Here is a 19,885-nt window from a genome sequence, read left to right on the forward strand (position 1 = left end):
AAAAAAAAAAAAAAAAAAAAAAAAAAAAAAAAAAAAAAAAAAAAAAAATCACCAGATCCTGCTACAAAAACCTATACTCAACAAAACTGGAAAATCTGAATGAAATGGACAATTTTCTAGACACATACCAGGTACCAAATTTAAATCAGGATCAAATAAATGATCTAAACAGTCACATAACCCCTAAAGAAATAGAAGCACTCATTAATAGTGTCCCAACTACAAAAAGTCCAGGATTAGATGGGTTAATTCCATCAGATGTTCAAAGAAGACCTAATACCAATACTGCTCAAACTATTCCACAATATAGAAACAGAGGAACTCTATCCAACTCATTCTATGAAGTCACAATTACTCTGATACCTAAACACACAAAGACCCAACAAAGAAAGAGAACTTCAGACCAATTTACCTCATGAATATCCATACAAAAATACTCAAAAAAATTCTCACAAACTGAATCCAAGAACACATCAAAATAATCAGCCATCATGATCAAGTACGCTTGATTCCAGGGAAGCAGGGATGGCTCAATATATGGAAATCCATGAATGTAATTCACTATATAAATGAACTCAAAGGAAAAAAATCATATGATCATTTCATTAGATGTTGAGAAAGCATTTGACAAAATACAACACCCCTTCATGATAAAAGTCTTGGAAAGATCAGGAATTCATAGCCCATACCTAAACATAGTAAAAGCAATATACAGCAAACCAGTGGCCAACATCAATCTAAGTGGAGAGAAACTTGAAGCAATCCCACTAAAATCAAGGACTAGACAAAGCTGTCCACTCTCTTCCTACCTGTTCAATATAGGACTCAAAGTCCTAGCCAGAGCAATTAGAAAACCAGGGGAGGTCAAAGAGAAACAAATGGTAAAAGAACAAGTCAAAATATCACTATTTGCTGATATATGATAGTATATTTAAGTGACAACAAAAATTCCACCAGAGAACTCATAAAGCTGATAAACAACTTCAGCAAAGTGGCTGGATATAAGATGAACTCAAACAAATCAGTGGCCTTCCTCTTCTCAAAGGATAAACAGGCTGAGAAAGATACTAGGGAAACAACAACTTCCACATTAGTCACAAATAATATAAACTATCTTCATGTGACTCTAACTAAGCAAGTGAAAGATCTTTATGACAAGAACTTCAAGTCTCTGAGGTAAGAAGTCAAAGAAGATCTCAGAAGATGGAAAGATCTCCCATGCTCATGGATTGGGAGGATTAATATAGTAAAAATGGCCATCTTGATGAAAATCTACAGATTCAATGCGATCCCCATCAAAATTCCAAATCAATTCTTTCTAGACTTAGAAAGAGAAAATTTCAAATTCATCTGGAATAACAAAAAACCCTGAATAGTGAAAAATATTCTCAACAATAAAAGAAATTCTGGGAGAAAAACCACCCCTGACCTCAAGCTGTACGACAAAGCAATCATGATTAAAATCTGCACGGTATTGATACAGTGTCAGGGATGTAGATCAATGGAATAGAAGTGAAGACCCAGAAATGAACCCACACACCTAGAAAAGAAAGTGGTGAAGAGCCTCAAGCACATGGGCACAGGAGAAAATTTCCTGAACAGAATACCCATAGCTTTTGTTCTAAGATCAAGAATTGACAAATGGGACCTTATAAAATCGCATAGGTTCTGTAAGGCAAAGGACACTGTCAATAAGACAAAACAGCAACCAATAGATTGGGAAAAGATCTTTACCAACCCTATATCTGATAGAGGGCTAATATCCAATATATACAAAGAACTCATGAAGTTAGACTCCAGAGAACCAAATAACCCTATTAAAAAATGTGGTACAGAGCTAAAGAAAAAATTCTCAATTGATGAACACCAAATGGCTGAGAAACACCTAAAGAAATGTTCAACATCACTAGTAATCAGGGAAATGCAAATCAAAACAACCCTGAGATTCCACCTCACACCAGTCACAATGGTTCAAAGCAAAAATTCAGGTGACTGCAGATGCTGGCAAAGATGTGAAAAAACAACTTCCACATTAGTCACAAATAATATAAACTATCTTGGTGTGACTCTAACTAAGCAAGTGAAAGAAGATGTAGAGTAAGATGAACACTCCTCCATTGCTGCTGGGATTACAAGCTTGTACAACTACTCTGGAAAGCAGTCTGGTACTTTCTCAGAAAACTGGACATAGTCCTACCTGAGGAGACAGATATACCACTCCTGGGCATATATCCAGAAGATGCTCCAATATGTAATAAGGACACATGCTCCACTATGTTCATAGCAGACATCCTTCAATAGAGGAATTGTTATAGAAAATGTGGTACATTTATACAATGCTGTACTGCTCATCTATTAAAAACAATGAATTCATGAAGTTCTTAGGCAAATGGAAATACTACTCAGCTATTAATCAAGGGCATCCTGGGTTTTGTTGGCAAATGGGTAGAACTAGAAAATATCATCCTGAGTGTGGTAACTTAGACCCAAAAGTACATGCATGGTATATACTCACTAATAAGTGGACATTAGCCAAAAAAAAAGGGTACAGGATATCCAATATATAATCCACAGAACTCAAAAAGATCAACAAGCTGAAGTGTCCAAGTCAGGAGACTTCAGACCCACTTGGGAGAGAGAAGAAAGAAATCCCAAGTAGGGAGGGAGGGAAGGGCCTGGGAGGGAAGTGAATGAGTGGAGGGGAGCAGGGAGAGAGAGGAACCTGATCTGGTATTGGGTGAGGGAAAGGTATTGAAGGCCTGAGGGCCAGCAGAAAGAATGGAAACAGGCAACCTCAGGAAATAGGAGGCTGGGAGGACCCTCCAGAATACACCATAGACCTGGGAGGTGAAAGACTCTCAGGACTCAAAGGGAGGGACCTTAGATGAGATGCCTGACAGTAGGGAGAGGGAACTTATAGGGCCCACCTCCAGCAGGAAAACAGGGCATCAAGTGAGGGATGGGGTTGCCATCCTATAGTTACAACTCTGACCCATACTTGTTCCTGTCTGAAACAATTACAGGAATGGAAATGGAGAGGAGCCTGAGGAAAAGAAGGTCCAGTGACAGGCCCAAGGTGAGATCCAGCTCAAGGTGGGTCCAGAAGCCTGACACTATTACTGAGGCTATGGAGTGCTCACAAAAAATGGACCTCGCATGACTGCCCTCTAAAAGACCCAAGAAGCATCTGAAAAAGTCAGATGCAGATCTTTGCACCCAACCAATGGACAGAAGCAGATGACCCTTGTTGTTGAATTAGAAAAACTGAGAGAAGCTGAGGAGAAGAGTGACCCTGTAGGAGGATCAGCAGTCTCAATTAATCTGGACCCACCAGATCTCTCAAACACTGGACCACCAAACAGGCAGTATACACCAGCTGATAAGAGGTTCCTGACAAACATTCAGTAGAGGACTTCCGGGTATATGTTCATTCAGAGATGATGAATCTAACCCTCAAGAGACTGGTGGCTCCAGGCAATTTAGAGGTCAGGTGGGGTGAGAGGTGGGGACATCCATGTGGAGACAGTGTGGTGTAGAAGAGGTATGGTATATGAAACAGTCAGAGGGTGAATCAGGGGTTGGGAATAAAATATGGAGTGAAAAAATAAAATAATTAAAATAAAAAATAAATTAATTAAAAATAAAAATAAAAAATAAAAAATAAATAAAAATACAATTTTAAAAATATATGTTCATGGACACAAAATTTAAGCCCCTCCTGAGGTTATTAAACCCATTAATAGGCTTACCAGCATAAAGTATAAAAAAGCCAAATGCAGGCAGTGTTGTGAAACACATGTGTGATCTCAATTGTATAGCATAAAGTTAAAGGATTTTTAAATTTAAAAATTTAAACTTAAAAATTTAAAGTGAAAGGATAATGTTAAAGACTTGTGTTAAGGGTTGTGGTTCCATTTCCATGGCAAATACATAGTCATTGTGAGAGAATATATGAATTATAGCCCTATCCTTTTGGAAAATGAAGGCTTTAGGTATCTGTAATGCAAGTTTCTATTATTCTACTCTTGAGAGATGGCAGCATAGACTGCAGAAATGTTTTTTCAATCTCTGCCATCCTGAGTCCCCTCAGGAAAGTAAAGATTCACAGCCTTGCTTTAAGAATATGCCTTTTATTTTATTTAATATTGTTATGTGTGGATGTATTAGTCTGTGTTTGAGTGTGTATATGATTGTTTGTATGTGAGTGTTTGTGTATCTGAGTGTGTGTATGGTGTATGTGTGTGTGTGTGTGTGTGTGCCTTTTTTTAATCATGCAAACAATATAGCAGCAAGAAAATGGTACTTTTTATTTATTATGTATATATATGTACATATGTATGTATGTATGTATTCAACTTTTGTCTTTGTACAGGATCTCACTATAAACCACTGGATTTTTGGAACTTCATTATATAGACCAAGGCACAAGCTACTGTGAGTAGCCTTAGTATACATGTTTCTAGAGTTAATTTTCTTCTTCTAAAGGTAGTTCTGAGAATGTGGTCTTTGTGCATGTGTGGAAATTTTGACCCATTTAATTATCTCAGTATTCCACAATAGCCCAACTATTGATGAAACCTTTCCCTAGCTTAAATTCTGGATGTTGTAGCCACGTGTCAGCAAAACTCAGTACGTGATCATAGAATAGTGGGTCATGGACATATTACTCCATCCCTAGTATCTCTCAGTTAATGATTTTACATTTGATGCCATATATTCCATGTGCCCTCTAGGACTCCATATGCATGAGCTTAATGTGAATTGAGGAATCCGATTACTCATCACTTGGGACTAGAAGGAGGCAGTTTGTTATGGTTCATGTAACTAAAATGGTTCTTCAGAGACTTCACAGTCTCAGAGGAGTCTCTAAAGACATTTACCGTGATGGAAGCTGCAGTCACTCTCTGGTTTGAGTGTCCTGCCATCTGGTCCATATGCATTGTCTCAATGAACATAAGGAGTCCTTGTCACACTGAAAATCCATTTTGACTCCCTAGGGTAAAACTGTTACCAATTCTTTTGGGTGAGATACAGGGGGAAAAGGTGTTAGAATTAATATTTGAAAAGGCCATGGGCTAAGATGTTCAAGACCAGATGGGGAAGAATTCTGAAGTCCAGGAAAATATGGATAACATGTAACCCTGTCTTAGTGGCAGTGGGACAAATGATCAAGATAGCATCTTCTCAAGGAGGAGTATTGGTGAATTCCGGTGAATCGCTGTATCCTTCTCAAATAGAGCTTCTACATATACAGGATTTCTCAGACAGATGTAGAAATGGCTCAGGCATTGGAAACATTCAGAATACCATCTGCTTTACACACTGGGTGTCCTGGATGTTGTCCTCAGCAGTCTGAAACAACAATATGAAGAAAAGATGAAAATAAAGATCTAGGGGCTGATGAGATGGCTCAGCGGGTAAGAGCACTGACTGCTCTTCCAAAGGTCCAGAGTTCAAATCCCAGCAACCACATGGTGGCTCACAACCACCCATAATGATATCTGACACCCTCTTCTGGTGTGTCTGAAGACAGCTACAGTGTGATTATTTACAATAATAAATAAATCTTAAAAAAAAAGAAAATAAAGATCTAAAGGAGGAAGTGTAGCTGATGTCTCAGCTATTGAATATGAATACTCTATGCTGGGAATCATCTAAATCCAAGACTGCATTAGGTATAGAAACTTCAGGATCTGATTACTGGACAGTGTACCAAAATATCTGGTGAGGCAAGGTTTAAGATAGTATGTACCATCAGTCTGGAGGAACAGGTAGGAGGGCCTAGAGTGCACTATGTGCCAGCGGTACATGGTTTAACACATTATTAAAAATCAAACTAGCCAGAAGTCCCTCAACTGAAGAATTGATAAAGAAAATGTGGTTCATTTACACAATAGAATACTACTCAGCTATTAAAAACAATTCATAATGACAATCATGAATTTTCAGGCAAATGGATGGAACTAGAAGATATTATCCTGAGTGAGGTAACACAGAATCAAATAACAAACATAGTATGGATTCACTTATAAGTGTATATTAATAATAAAAATCATGATAACTATGCTACAATACACAGACCAGAGAAGCCAAAAGGCTAGGAGGGCCCAAGGGAGGATGGTTGAATCTTTCCCAGAAGAGGAAATGAAATAGTTATTGATAGTGGATGGATTGAGCAAATCAGGTGGGAGGAGATATGAGGAGAGAAGTGGAACAGAGTGGGAAGAGATATAGTATAGGGAAAGCAGAGGACAGAGATGAGGAGGGCATCTTATGATATGTCAGAGTCCTGTGATAGGCTCTGCTGCAGGGTGTCTGTGGTGGTGACTCTAGCTGAGACTCCAACTAGTAGGGAAAGTGCATCTGAAGAGGCCACTTCTTGTAGTAAGGCAGGACTCCCAGTAGAAGGATATGGACAGCAACCCATCCACAAATCCTTAGACCCAAAACATGTCCTGCTATAAGGTGTGCAGGGACAAAGATAGAGCAGAGACTGAGGAAACAGCCAACAATGACTGACTCAAATTGAAACATACCCTATAGACAAGAAACAATTTTTGACATTATTAAAAATACTCTGTTATGCTTGAAGACATGAGCATAGTATAACTGTCCTCTGAGTGGTGGATGGAGTTCCATCCAGCAGCTAATGGAAACAGATGCAGAGACCCACAATCAAACTTTAGATGGAGCTCCTGGGAATCTTGTGAAAAAGTTGGGGAAAGGAATGAAGGATTCAAGGAGAAAAGGAACTCCACAGAAACACCAACAGAGTCAATTAACCTGAACTCTTTGGGCTCCCAGAATCTGAACCACCAACCAAAAAGAAAGCATGTCTAGATCTAGGGCCCCTCACACATATGTAGCAGATGTGCAGATTGGTTTTCCTGCAGGTTCTCCCAACAAATGGACTGAGGACTGTCCCTGAACCTGTTACCTGCCCATGGACACAGTTCCCATATGTAGGCCTCTTTATCTGGCTTCAGTGGGGATGTACCTACTCCTGAATTGATATGCCAGGGTGGGGTGAAATCCTGGGAGCATCCACTTCTCAGAGGAGACAGCGAGGGAAGATGAGAAAAGTATCTGTATGTGGGAGTACTGGAAGGCAAGGGTAGGGCAAATATTGGAATATAAAGTAAATTAATACACTAAAAAGGAATAGTCAAATAATCAAGCCAGAAGAAAACAAACCCAGTTTCTGGAAAATCCTAAAAGCCTAAGAAAGGAACATATGGTCACTTCAAACTCAATTTATTATATGGTAGGATCAGAATTTGTGAACAGAGAAATGTATTTTTAAGGACTAGGGATTTGGCTGAACATGGTAAGAGCTTATTTATCATTCAGGATGTCTTGATTGGATCCACAGAAATATATGAAGCAGGCTGGGTAGTATGCACTTACCATCATAATATTGACAAGTTAAGGTTCAAGGTCTGAAGTTCAAGGACATCCTCAGATATAGCCCAGTCTGCACTACAGAACAAAATATTATTTCAGAAAGAGAAGGAGGGAGGAAGAGAGAGAGGGAGAGAGAGAGAGAGAGAGAGAGAGAGAGAGAGAGAGAGAGAGAGAGAGAGAGAGAGAGAGAGAACCTTGTGTGTGCTGCAGATTTCTAATCCCTACATCACAAAATCTGAGGCAGGTGGATTATGCTAGGAAGGACTACATATTGACCTTTAGGCCAGCCTTAGAAAATGAAATTACATGGATAGAAAGATGATAGATGGATAGATAGATAGATAGATAGATAGATAGATAGATAGACAGATGATTAATTACTTACAGTAGCTGGGAGACAAAGATCTATGGTTTCTTCTTTTACAGGAGGGATATGAATATTAAATATTTACATAACATACCTTTGCGATTGCAGCCTCTTTAACAAAGATGCTAGGATGTGTCTTAGATGAAGTAATGCTTATCTAGCATGCTTGAAATCTGAGCTCAACCTTAGAACTCAACAAAAGGGCCATACTTGCCCATTTACAATACCAACATCCCTGAGAGAAAAACAAAGAAGCAGAGAGACACAAGATCATCCCAGGTTACTTTTTAAACTGTACAAAAACCTATCTCTAACAAATAAAGGAAATATTTTTAAAATCAGTAAACAAAGCAAAAATTTAAAATAAATCTAGAGGATACTTTTATAGTGCCTGCCTCACTTCACATACCCTGTATTCAAATCCTATGCCACAAAATTCACATTGTCTTTCTTATCAACAATTTTCTGTATAAGCAATTGATTTCCCATTGGGAGACAACAAAGATTTCTCTTGTCTTTCTTGAGAAACTTCATCATAATAAATGTAAGCATTTTCCTTCTTTCATTGGCTCATCTATACAAGAAATCAAATTCTAAAGTATAACATCCCTGTAATAAAGCATGTATTAATTGCAGCTTTTCAATTATGTAATTTTCTGAGAAATTTCTATTTAAAAGGCCAAATTAAGTGGAATATAAATTTAATCAATGTGAAGAAGATAATGGGGTATATATTCTTCACAGCTGAGCAGAACAACTGATAATATTCTCAGGAATATTGCATAGCATTGTAAGGAGCTTGATTAGTAGTCGGCTCTTTAGGGTTGATGCCAATTGTGATGAAGTAGGTGATCATAGTAATGTTTGGAAAGGATTCTGTCCCTTTACTCTCAGATGTTATTTGCTGTCACACATGAGGGCTTCAATTTCTTCCTTTCTGTTTTACTCTCCTCTGACTCTTTAGCAATCACATAGACATACACAGTCAATGATCTCTCTCATCTGAACCATCAGTGGACACTTTTGGAAATTAGTGAATTCCACAATCTAGAGGAAAATCTTGAATTCTTTCCTGATGTAGGTATCTGGATGCAATCCCTTGTGCTCATAGTCTCTCAGCTCAATGTCTGTCTAAGATAATGAGGAATCTAACTAGCTTGATGTTAGTGGTAGAGTTTCTATCTCTTTGTAGTATAGTCAAGTTCATGTCTCAAAGAGTGTAATACTTCAAATGCTTCCCTTTAAAGCCAACTGGGCACTGTGCTTGAATTTGTGTTCACAGATTATGGCATGGGTATCCCAGCTTCTTTAGCTGTGTCATCAATCCACTGTGAAAAATCTTCCTTGACAACTCTACTATTGCTGTGGGCCATGTTTAGATAATAAATGGGCTAGAAACCCTAGAGAGAATTTTTTAGTGTTCCCCGAAAATATTATGACAAAATAATAAAGCCCTTAGCATAATATCTATATGCTTCCATAATTATGTGATCATCCTTTAATCTTTAGGGTGAAGCTTTTATTTCCAACACTGATCACATTGCATGAAATTACTGGTGATTAGGGTGGAGTTGTTGGTGGCCATGCAGCATCTGCAGGGAATGACATATGAATACTTTATTGATTGAAGTCTACTATGGAAAGGCTCAAGGAAACCCCTTCTCACATGCCAAGAATATGAGGTGAATTTTACTGAACTCTAAGTTTATTACCTAGATCTCATATGATATAAGCCATTCATGATTAACTTATGCTGTTTATACTCAAAGCAGTATTTAGTTTTATTTTGTCAGCCACTTGCAAATCTAGGTTCATGAAGCTGACAACCCTCTGGACAATTCTATGTTTCTCAATACTCTTTTGAGGGTTAAAACCATCTTCTACATTCTCTACCTCAATCAATCCTAAATATGTGACCATTAATCCTGAATACTATCAGATATATAATCATGTCGCTAGAAAAATAGCTACAATCAGACTGAGTAAGCGGGTGGCTGTTGTTGAAAGCAATAGGTCCTGCTTGCATAACTCATCTGAGGAAGCTATGCCTGGACAACTGAGACATAAAACCAGTGGAGCTGGGTCTGATCTATAAAGACTTAAAGTGTTTCTTGGGACGATGGTATCAAATGTTAATAGGCTATAAATATCAGGAAAGTTTGCTTGGTACAATGAACATATTTCTGTCTAAAATTTCAAAATAAGTATCAAAACAAAGGAGTACTGTGTAATAAATGGACTTATACCTACAAATGGCTAATCTGTCTCTCACCTTGAATAATTGTATAACCATATTTGCTGCCAGCTGGGAATGCGATCAAGTCCACAGGACATTTATTTGTGGTTTGCTGAAATTGTGCCTTGTAGTGGAAAATGGAGTTGAGGGAGTAACTGACAGAGTATCAGGGAGAAAGAAGAAGAGAAACTATTTGTAGCGTTTGTAATGACAGGGTTAATATAATACTGATGCTATGGTTTCTTTAAATAAAATAATCAATTAACTACTCAGGTGAGCAAGCTTGTGATTGTATATATAAAGACTGTTTTAGGAATTTGGGGGGGGGTACTTACTTGAATGTCAACAGGTTGTAGTGCCTTCATTTTCTTTGATATCACACCTCTGTCTTCAGGTTCCAGAACCCTCCTAGTGCTGGACATTGGCATGAAGCTATGCTTGAGAAATTCCTTTTGAAAAATGAAAGATGAATGTGTAATACTTTCAACTTACCTACTGTTAAGGAGGCTGATGTGAGAGAAAAGTTAATGACAAAAGCCTATGGATAGCTTTGTTACTAGATATTTTTCTTTGTGCTTCTGGAAGTTGGGCTAAGGGGTGCAAAATTTACCTAAAAGTTTGGGTGAACAAAGATTTTTATAAGTTTTGTGTGGTTTCTGGTTTGTTCTCTCTTGGTTGCTCAGTGACTGATTCCATGTATGAGGACCAATGTTTGACAAAAATCACCATAAAATGGAACAAAGAGTGTATTGCTAAGGATAAAGTAACCTAGATAACAGAAGGTACAGAGAAGAGATTTGTGTCTCTGGTGAAAAAGTACTACCATGAGCTTTGTACTTTTAAATAAAATATTCAAAAGCAGCTTAGAGAAGAAACTAATCATTTTCAAAGTTACTGGCAAAAATAAATGAAAACATTCATAGCTAGGTTTAATGCAGTTGCTCAGGTTACAATATGGTCTGTCATTTTTGGTTATGTCCCTTGGAGAATCACAATAGATTCTAAACACTAAGTAGGTTTCAGTATGACTTAGTCTCACATTATGATTTTAATTTTCACAAAAACCTCTTCTTCATACTTATGCATATCTCCATGTCTGCCTTTATTTGCCATCTCAGTCTTATTAGTCTCATCTTATTTAACCTTGGGGCCTGAGTAGGGTCACCACAGTGTGCTTCAATGACTGTCATCTTTGTACCAGAGGCATTGTCCTGGAATGGTACATTTTGTAAAAGCAAATGGAAAATTCTTCTGCCCCCTCTTTGAGTTCTACAAACACTATAAGTGTGTTTAACATTCTGAAACTGGTGCCTTCACCTTAGGATAACATGATAACCAGTGCATATTTAGGAAAGTATGTATAAAAAAGCTTTAATAGAGAATAAAATATACTTTTCTGCTACAAAAGATGTTACAACAGAAATATACAACTCAAAAGACAGAGAATTAGTGATTGTAGGGCATCCAACACAAATTGAACATTTATTATATAGCCCCTTCATCTATGACATGAGAAAATTTACTAAAGAGTGGATGAATATATTGGAAGAGTCATAGGAGCTGTATATCTGCTGAGAGTTAATGTCTTCTACATAAGGCATGAAAGCTGTACCCAAGAAATTTCAATGATATGGTTTCATAAAAAAGACCTGAACAATGACAACACCAGTTGGATGAGGAATATTTTATGAGAAGTAACTCTAGATATAAATTAGAGATTATCAAAGGCTGGAGAGAGTGAAAGTGTGTGTGTGTGTGTGTATGAGAGAGAGTTACAATATCATTTTACCATATGGAAAACAAATTTGCTAGGTTATCTTTTCCCAAGTGGTCAGTTGTATCCAGTATGCTGTTCTAAAGAACTTTCCTTGTTCAGAATAAAATAATAATAAAGATTATAGACATCACAGATTAAAAAAAAAACAAAAATGCCCGTGGTTCCGTCTTTCTCATCTGTCTTACATTTATTTGTAATGTAATTTAGTTCCATTGTTTCTTTCTTAAAGGTTTTCCAGAACTTCTGTCACATCATTGGTCAGAGTCTGTGTCACCTCATAGTTTATATAATGGTGCAGTTATTTGACTCTAAGGCACTATAATATTAATGGTGGTTGGAGCAGATTTTTGTTGTAGACTAAGTCATTTCAGAGAGGCATAGAATTCAGACAGATATGGATGTTGTGTTGGCAGACCTCAGGATTTCCTAGTCTCTTCTGTGTAAGATGTGAGTATTCTGAAGGGATCATAGAAAATTGAGCTATCCAAATTAATGTATCTATTTCTTAGAAATTACAACATGAGATTTTTAATTCACTGCTCATTAGCACTTTAGAAAAAGTTTTCTGAGTTATGCTGCTACTTCCAAGTCTGCTGGGTCCTGGAGCTGGAGTGTAAATGATGACACTCTGTGGGGAGGTGAGGTCACAGCTCCCCAGGCATATCTCAGATCTGACATCCATTCAGTTCCTCATAAACCATTTTCAGGAACACACACACTGCTTAGTGTTCCAGCTGTTAGATAATTTGTCATCTTCAGTATCAAAAACAGAGTCGAAAAGGAAAGGAGAGGACAGAATGTGTGGGTAAGTGTAAATGGTGGAAAATACTGTTTCAAGGCAAGCATTCATGTAGAGAAAGAATAGTATGTGAGGCAGGAAGTCAGCTGCAAAGTTCCTGTCTGGCTTCATAAGTAACACATTCATGTTTAGCTTCATAGAAGGGAGGATCCTATCTTGATTTTAATGGTGGAAGATGGTAATGCAGACTCACTGTCATAGGCAATCCACCTCAGAACAATCACACATTCCACTTTGTGTTTGCTAGAATTTTGCCTGTGATCCTCTGTACTTGTGAAAGCCTATGAAGGCATGCAGTTCACTGGAGATATACCTGAGTGACAGAATAGACAGAAATGTAGCGATACTAGAACAGTATCTATGACTCAGGTAAAATCTGCTGTGAACAGACAGCTGTATCCATGTTCACATTATTCTAATATGATAAAACAATGGTTGAAGTGAAGGTGACCTTGTGCATTTCCATGGGCTTCTATTGGGATTAGGAAGTTTTGTAAATAATGCTCTTGTTTTAAAATATGGTTGTATAGATATGTTGTATCACTCATATTATAATCTCTTGCAATTTCTCACTTTGGGCTTTCCATTTATGTAATTTCCCTTTATGTAATTTATTTTTAAATTTTCTTTCACCAACCCTCACAATTTATTTCAGTAGTTCAGGGGCTACCTTACCACTATATGACCCAAATTCATGATTAACTAAGCTGTGTTCTCTATTGTCACCTGCATAGTGAATAAAGTTGCAAGTCACAAATCATTCTCTATATCTTTAACAGAAACCATACCCATGATCCTCTGCATAGATCTTTGAAGATAGATAAGAATGCATGATTTCTTAGCATGGATTCAGAAACTTTTAGTTACGTTTAAGTTTGATTATATAATGTTTGAGTTTCTGTATTGATATGTAAAAAATCATTTTGGTATAGAGAAGACTCCCATTTCTCTCTCAGAGATAATTGTTGGTTTAATTTCCTGAAGTAACTGGGGGCATCCCAAACATCTGTATTCTAAATCTAGAGCATCTTAAGCCTTCTTCTTCCCTCTTCATGCTTCAGAACATATGTGGAACATATGGATACACTGAAGCTTACACATATGTACTTAAAATTAAATAAATAGACAAACTTTAGAAAAACTTTGATGTAAATAGTCTTAAGTTTGTAATAATTTTCAATAGGACATTTTATACTTTGGTTAACATGATAAATTTTGCCTCTGTCCCATATGTCCATGTAGAGTCCTCTGGGTCTGAAATCTATGATAAAACAGTGAAGCTGGCAGAATGGAATCCAGGGATCTTGCAATAGGTCTGGTCTACTTATTACAGACTCTCATTGGAATACTTGGAAATTTTTCTCTTATTTTCCACTATGCCCTCCTTTCTTTCACTACATCTAGAGTAAAATCTACAGATTTAATTCTGAAGCATCTGATTGTGGCTAACTCATTGTTCATACTCTCTAAAGGAGTTCCCCAGACAATATCATCCTTGGGTTTGAAAGATTTCCTCAGTGATCTTGGATGCAAAATTGTTTTCTATGCTCACAGAGTGGGAAGGGGTATGTCCATTAGCTCCACCTGCATTCTCAGTGTCTTCCAGGCCATCACCATTAGTCCTATGGACTCCAAATATGCAGGGTTTAAGTTCAAAGCCCCCAGATATGTGGGCATAATCTGCGCACTCTGCTGGGTTTTTTTCATGATATTAAATATAATTGTTCTAATGCATGTGACTGCCAAAAGGAGGAATAGAAATATCACAAACAAAAAGGTTTGGGGTTTTGTGTGGTTGTTAATTATGGAAAGCCTCAGAAAATTCTACATTCAGTACTATTTTCATTTCCTGATGTTCTGTTTCTTGGGTTAATGATGTGGAGTAGTAGCTTCATGGTTTTCATCCTACTCAGGCACCAGCAGCAGGTACAGCATATACACACAACCCATGTTTACAAAAAATTTTCCAGTGTGGATCGAGCTACCAAAACTATCCTTTTGCTTGTGAGCACCTTTGTCAGCTTTTACATGATTTCCTCTATTACACAGATAATTATTATTGTGAATAACAGTCCTAACTGGATGCTGGTGAACTTAGCTACATTATTTGGTGCTGGCTTTCCAACTGTCAGCCCCTTTCTACTCATTATCCAAGACTCCAATGCAACCAAGGTCAGTCTTTGTTGGATATTGAATAGGAAATCTTTGTATCTTATAAGGAGCATGTGATTCCCCTGCTTCCTGGTGGATTTTTTTTAAATTGTTCTATCCAAAATTTCAGTGAACAACATGAGCATGCTGAGGAGAAATTCCCATTCCAGTATAGGAAATCACAACTTTCTAGAGACTCAGGAGTGAACTGGTAACAAGGAAATATTATGCTAATGTTCTCAGCAGGTCCAATTCTCTAATGAAAAACTGTTCTTTTATCTCTTTTTATATATTTCCACCTGTTACCTATTCTCCCTCCATCTACAGTAATATGTATCAAGAACACACTTCATGACCTAGTCAATCAAATATTGCACAGTTTATTTTAACAGTTTTTATATAAATCTAGAGGTTAAAGATGGATAGAATTGGGAAGAAAATCATGTTTCATGAATCAATAGCTGTTCAAGGTGGATGACTGATGCCAAATATGCATCATATTTTCACATAAATTGTAGACAAATAAAGAGACTTGAAAGAAATACTCAAATGTGAGTAGAAAGCAGAAACTATAACAAAATGAGGTAGCCAAGCAGATCAGGGTTTTTAGGAAATACTTGGTCAAACTTCTTAAATTTTGTCTCAGTTGCCATGGATGCCTCAGTAACTGTCTCTGCATTTTCTTCTATACTGTTCTGTAGAGGCCAGTTAGCCCCACATGTTCAAAGTTCATCTTGGGGTCTAATCATCACTAGAACATTTGCCACAAGATTCATGATATACAGAGAAGAAAAAATGGGGTAATTTTGTTTGAATGTCTTAATAGTGGTTCTACTACTTGTTTTGAAAATGTTTCCTATGTTAAATTCAGACTAACAAACCTCCCAGTAATAGACACATTCTATCCTTTACATGGAAGTATTTGTCAAATTCTAGCAAGAATATGGTGTATAAAAATTCAGGTGTCCTTCTGAAAGACCCCCATAACTGGGGAGATCCTTACTCAAGTCTCGGGATGACATGACCACCCAATGACTCATGAGAGACCGAACTTGCTGTAATCACATGAGGTTTATTCCAGATCTGGGGTCGAACTCATAGCTTGGCAGGCCAGAGGGGATCGACCACAAGCACGAGGAGTAAGTGGTATTTAGAGGGAAAAAACACAAACTAGGGGGAGTGAAAGGGTTACCAGGGAAACATAACAAGAAAACAATGGAAAATTCCAAAGGAACCCACTACCTAGCTGAGTCAGGTCACAAGAAAATCATCCTGCACACTCATTGTCTAGAGGAATGTGGTTTGGTCAATGCTGTCTTCTTAATGGCTGACTGCTCCTAGGACTAATTAGATAACTTATATCCTGTTGTTTAGTCAATGCTATCTTCTTTATGGCTGACCGCTGTCCTGTTCCTTATTCTGGGCAATGTTATCTTCTTAATAGCTGACCACTATCCTGTTCCTGGAACTGACCAGTCCACATTCCTGGCTTACAGAGACTTCCTATGCCTTCTTTAAGTAAAGGTTACACATTATACATACATTTCTATTAAATGCCCTCATTTTAAATTCTAAGATTCTCCAGCCTTTCATTTCCTATCTGCTTGATTTGCTGTCTAAATCAATAGGGTTGTCAATGCTATCTATCCATCAAAAGGACTACCTTAGGAGTAGAATACTATTTACAGGAAGTCACTACAGAGTGTATGCCACTATAAAACTACAATAACAGTCTCTAAAGGTAGAATTAACCTTCATAATCCATTGGTTTTAGGAAAGAAAGGAACATAATGACTGTTGTGCTTGCTGGGGTATTAGTTACTGAGAATATAAGAGAAAAAGAAATAAGTAGAGTAAGAATTAATTACTATTAATGTCAGAGGAAAAAGAAGAGGATAGAACTGGAAATGAACAGCAATAGTGACATATGGGGGGCAAAGACATTTTGCTAGGCTAAAGCGGAATGAGAAGGGAAAACAAAATCAGATCAGAAACAAAAACAAAAACTTCAATTTTGAGGAAGCTGAGTCAGGACACCATCTGACTTTATTAAAGTTTGTGTTTCCAGGAGAAGGATAAAATGAGAAAAAATCATAAAAAGGAACATCAAAAACAGTGGGGGAATGTTGGCCTTATTTGCTAAACTGATTTTAGGGGCTAAAAATTGGAGGTAGAAAAAGTAGTTGGGTCTGCTGGTAGAAGTCTTCATTTCTAAATGTGGATTTCCTGAATTTCTTTCCCCAGACTCACAATGATATGAGAAAACTAAATCCCAAAAGAGCTCTGACCTTATACACAAGTGCTACATACATTGGCATATGTACACACACAGTCACACAGACACACAGATACACAGACTCAAATACAACACACACACACACACACACACACACACACACACATACACACACACACAACACAGATTGTGGTTTCTTACGGGGAGCCCTTGTTCCATAGGGTGATGAAAGTTCTGGCCAGGTGCGTGAGGGATTCAGTGCATGACATACAGACACTGAAAGACCCCGGAGCTCGGGAGACCCTCACTCAAGTCTTGGAATGACATGACCAATCCAATAACTCACGAGAGACCTATCTTGCTGCAGTCACATGAGGTTTATTCAGGCCAGATCTGGGGTCGAACACGTAGCCTAGCATGCCAGTGGAGTTCGACCCCAACACAAGAAGTGAGGGGTATTTAAAGGGAAAAACCACAAACTAGGGGAGTGGGGGGTTACCAAGGAAACATAACAAAAAACAGTGGAAAATTTCAGAGGGACCCAACCCATGCTTTAGTCAGGGTCAGGGTCACAAGGAAAACATCCTACACACTCATATTCACAAGAATGTGGTTTGGTCAATGCTATTCACTTTATGGCTGGCCGTTCCCTAGAACCACCCAGATGGCTCATATCCTGCTTTTTGTTCTTGGACCTAACTGGGGGTGGGGGCTTCGTGGCCAACAGGTTCTTGAAACTGACCAGTCCACATTCCTGGCTCATTACAGAGACTTTCTATGCCCTTTAAGTAAAGGTTATACAGTATACATTAATGCATCTCCATTAACATGCTTTTTCCAAATTTGTAAATTCAGCCTTTCAATACTACATAAGAAGTGTGGAATCTGAATGTATTTTTCAAATATGGGGTCAGGTTAATATAGTTGATACAAAAGGGAGAGAAAAAAATCAGGTGGTACAATGGTCAAGATACATCAAATAAGGTGTAGGTACATCTCCAAAAATGGGAGCACAATGGTTCTGCAGGGAAGTATATACATGTAAATTAGCAGGAACTAGGCAGTGGTTGCAACCTGAAAGAAAGTCAGTTTGGCTAAAGTTACCTTGATCTAGAAGCCAGGTGCAAATAGTTCCTATTCATTCTATTGTTTAGACTACAGACTGGCAGGGCCTAGTGAGTCCCCTAACTATGCTAATTTTCTGGGCTAGTGGAGTTGTGCCCCAGGAAACCTATTCTTGTTACCTTTACCCAAAACAAAACAGCAATCTAGTTCCTGGGAATGATTCAGCTCCAAATTGAATGTGGCCTGTCTTATGTGGACTGGGATGAGGATTCTAGTTAAACTTGCCCTGAGATTGTCTACAACCACTCTGAAAATTACAGTGCCCTATCCCCTTCATTATTCCCATAACAATGCCTGGGCATTAGTCTGAATAGGTGACATTCTTTACAAAATTCCAGGCCAAGGTTTAGCTCAGCAAAGATTAGGGTATTGGAATATCAGTGAGTGTCAGTCAGAAGGCAACTTCCAGTTTTATTAGTTATGAATGAATCATATTTAGAAGGCACCTAGCACACAAGTATGAGGACATATCTGGGCTACCTCTGAGTTAGGGAATGCCAGAGGGAGGATGCAGGGGCAGGAGACCGACTTCCATGAAGTCTTCACCTCAAATACTGCTGTCACACAAAGTCTGCGTGGCATACACACACACACACACACACACACACACACACACACACATACACACACACACATCCTCAGAAAATAAAAGAGTGTTGAGTACTGAGCTCTTTTCAGAAACCTTAGGGATCATCAGAGATAGTGGGAAAAATAATTGGAAGAGCCAGAAACTGAAATCTGCAGTGAGCAGAGCTATAAAAACAGTGGCCTTGGTGGAGGGAGTTTGAATGATGGCCTTGGGCAAGAGCAGGATAAAGCTGAGCCATCACTGGTTTGCTGCTATGTGGTATAGGAATGGAGAGGATGCACTGTTCCCTCTTGCTCTTCCAGAGAGCTAGCCTTGAAGATTTGAGAGTCAGAAAGCTAGCATTGCCCCTCATTGCCTGAAGCACTCCACTGTACAGTGGGCTCCTGCCCCTCTCTGTGGCAACACAGTGAAGCTGGTCATGATAGGAGTGGCTTGGGTGAGCCACCCCAGTGGGTGTGAGAGAAGGGGAGCTTGTCCAGTATCTACAGCCTATAGCACGTTCGATAGTAGGCAGCCCAGTGAAACTGTTTCTGGAGGAGTGAGTGTGGGTGAGCCAGCCTGAAGTCAGGAGAGCCTGAGAGTTGACTCTGCCTCCTGTCAATGGTAGCACTGGGTGGCCTAGTCACAGCAGTGTTGTAAATTTTGTCCTTATGGTTCAGATTTGGGAGAGCTGTAAGGCTGAGAAGTTCAGTTATGACTGAGGTCATGACCCAGGACTATAAGGTGACCTGCTCCTAAAACTATTTCATCTATGTACTGTTGAAACATAAGAAACAGCTGGTTCTAGTTACACTAAGCTGCAGGATCTCTATGACAACAGGATAACTGGGAGCAGTCCGAGTGAGGATCTAATATTGATGGTATTGAAAGGCTGGAGAATCTTAGAATGTATAATGTATAACTTTTACCTAAAAGCAGACATGGAAAACCTCTGCCACAAGCCAAAAAAAAAAAAAAAAAAAAAAAAAAAAAAGGTTGAGTAGCTAGTTCCAGGAACTTTGCTAATCCAGAGCCTCAGGGCTCTGGTTCCCGATACCTGCCCCTCCTGAATGATCCACTATGAGGGGGGAACTAAGAATGAAGGACTAGTGGTTTATGAGACTCTCCACCCTGTCAACCAGTAGATGGAGATGACATTCCTAGAATGAATGTGTTCCCCTCCCTAACTGAATACCTTGGGTTGGGTCCCTCTGAAAGTCTC

General features: G+C 38.5%; 1 long non-coding RNA gene across 1 annotated transcript; it reads left to right on the plus strand.

The window, feature by feature from the left end:
- Positions 1 to 3,033: 3,033 nt before the first annotated feature.
- Positions 3,034 to 9,332, plus strand: LOC116078920. The gene is made up of 3 exons (XR_004113659.1): positions 3,034 to 3,076; positions 4,373 to 4,434; positions 9,281 to 9,332. It is a non-coding gene; the product is annotated as an uncharacterized LOC116078920 (long non-coding RNA).
- The last annotated feature ends 10,553 nt before the right edge of the window (positions 9,333 to 19,885 follow it).

Source organism: Mastomys coucha, unplaced genomic scaffold, assembly GCF_008632895.1.
Source record: "Mastomys coucha isolate ucsf_1 unplaced genomic scaffold, UCSF_Mcou_1 pScaffold5, whole genome shotgun sequence".
In the NCBI taxonomy this organism is placed as follows: Eukaryota; Metazoa; Chordata; class Mammalia; order Rodentia; family Muridae; genus Mastomys; species Mastomys coucha.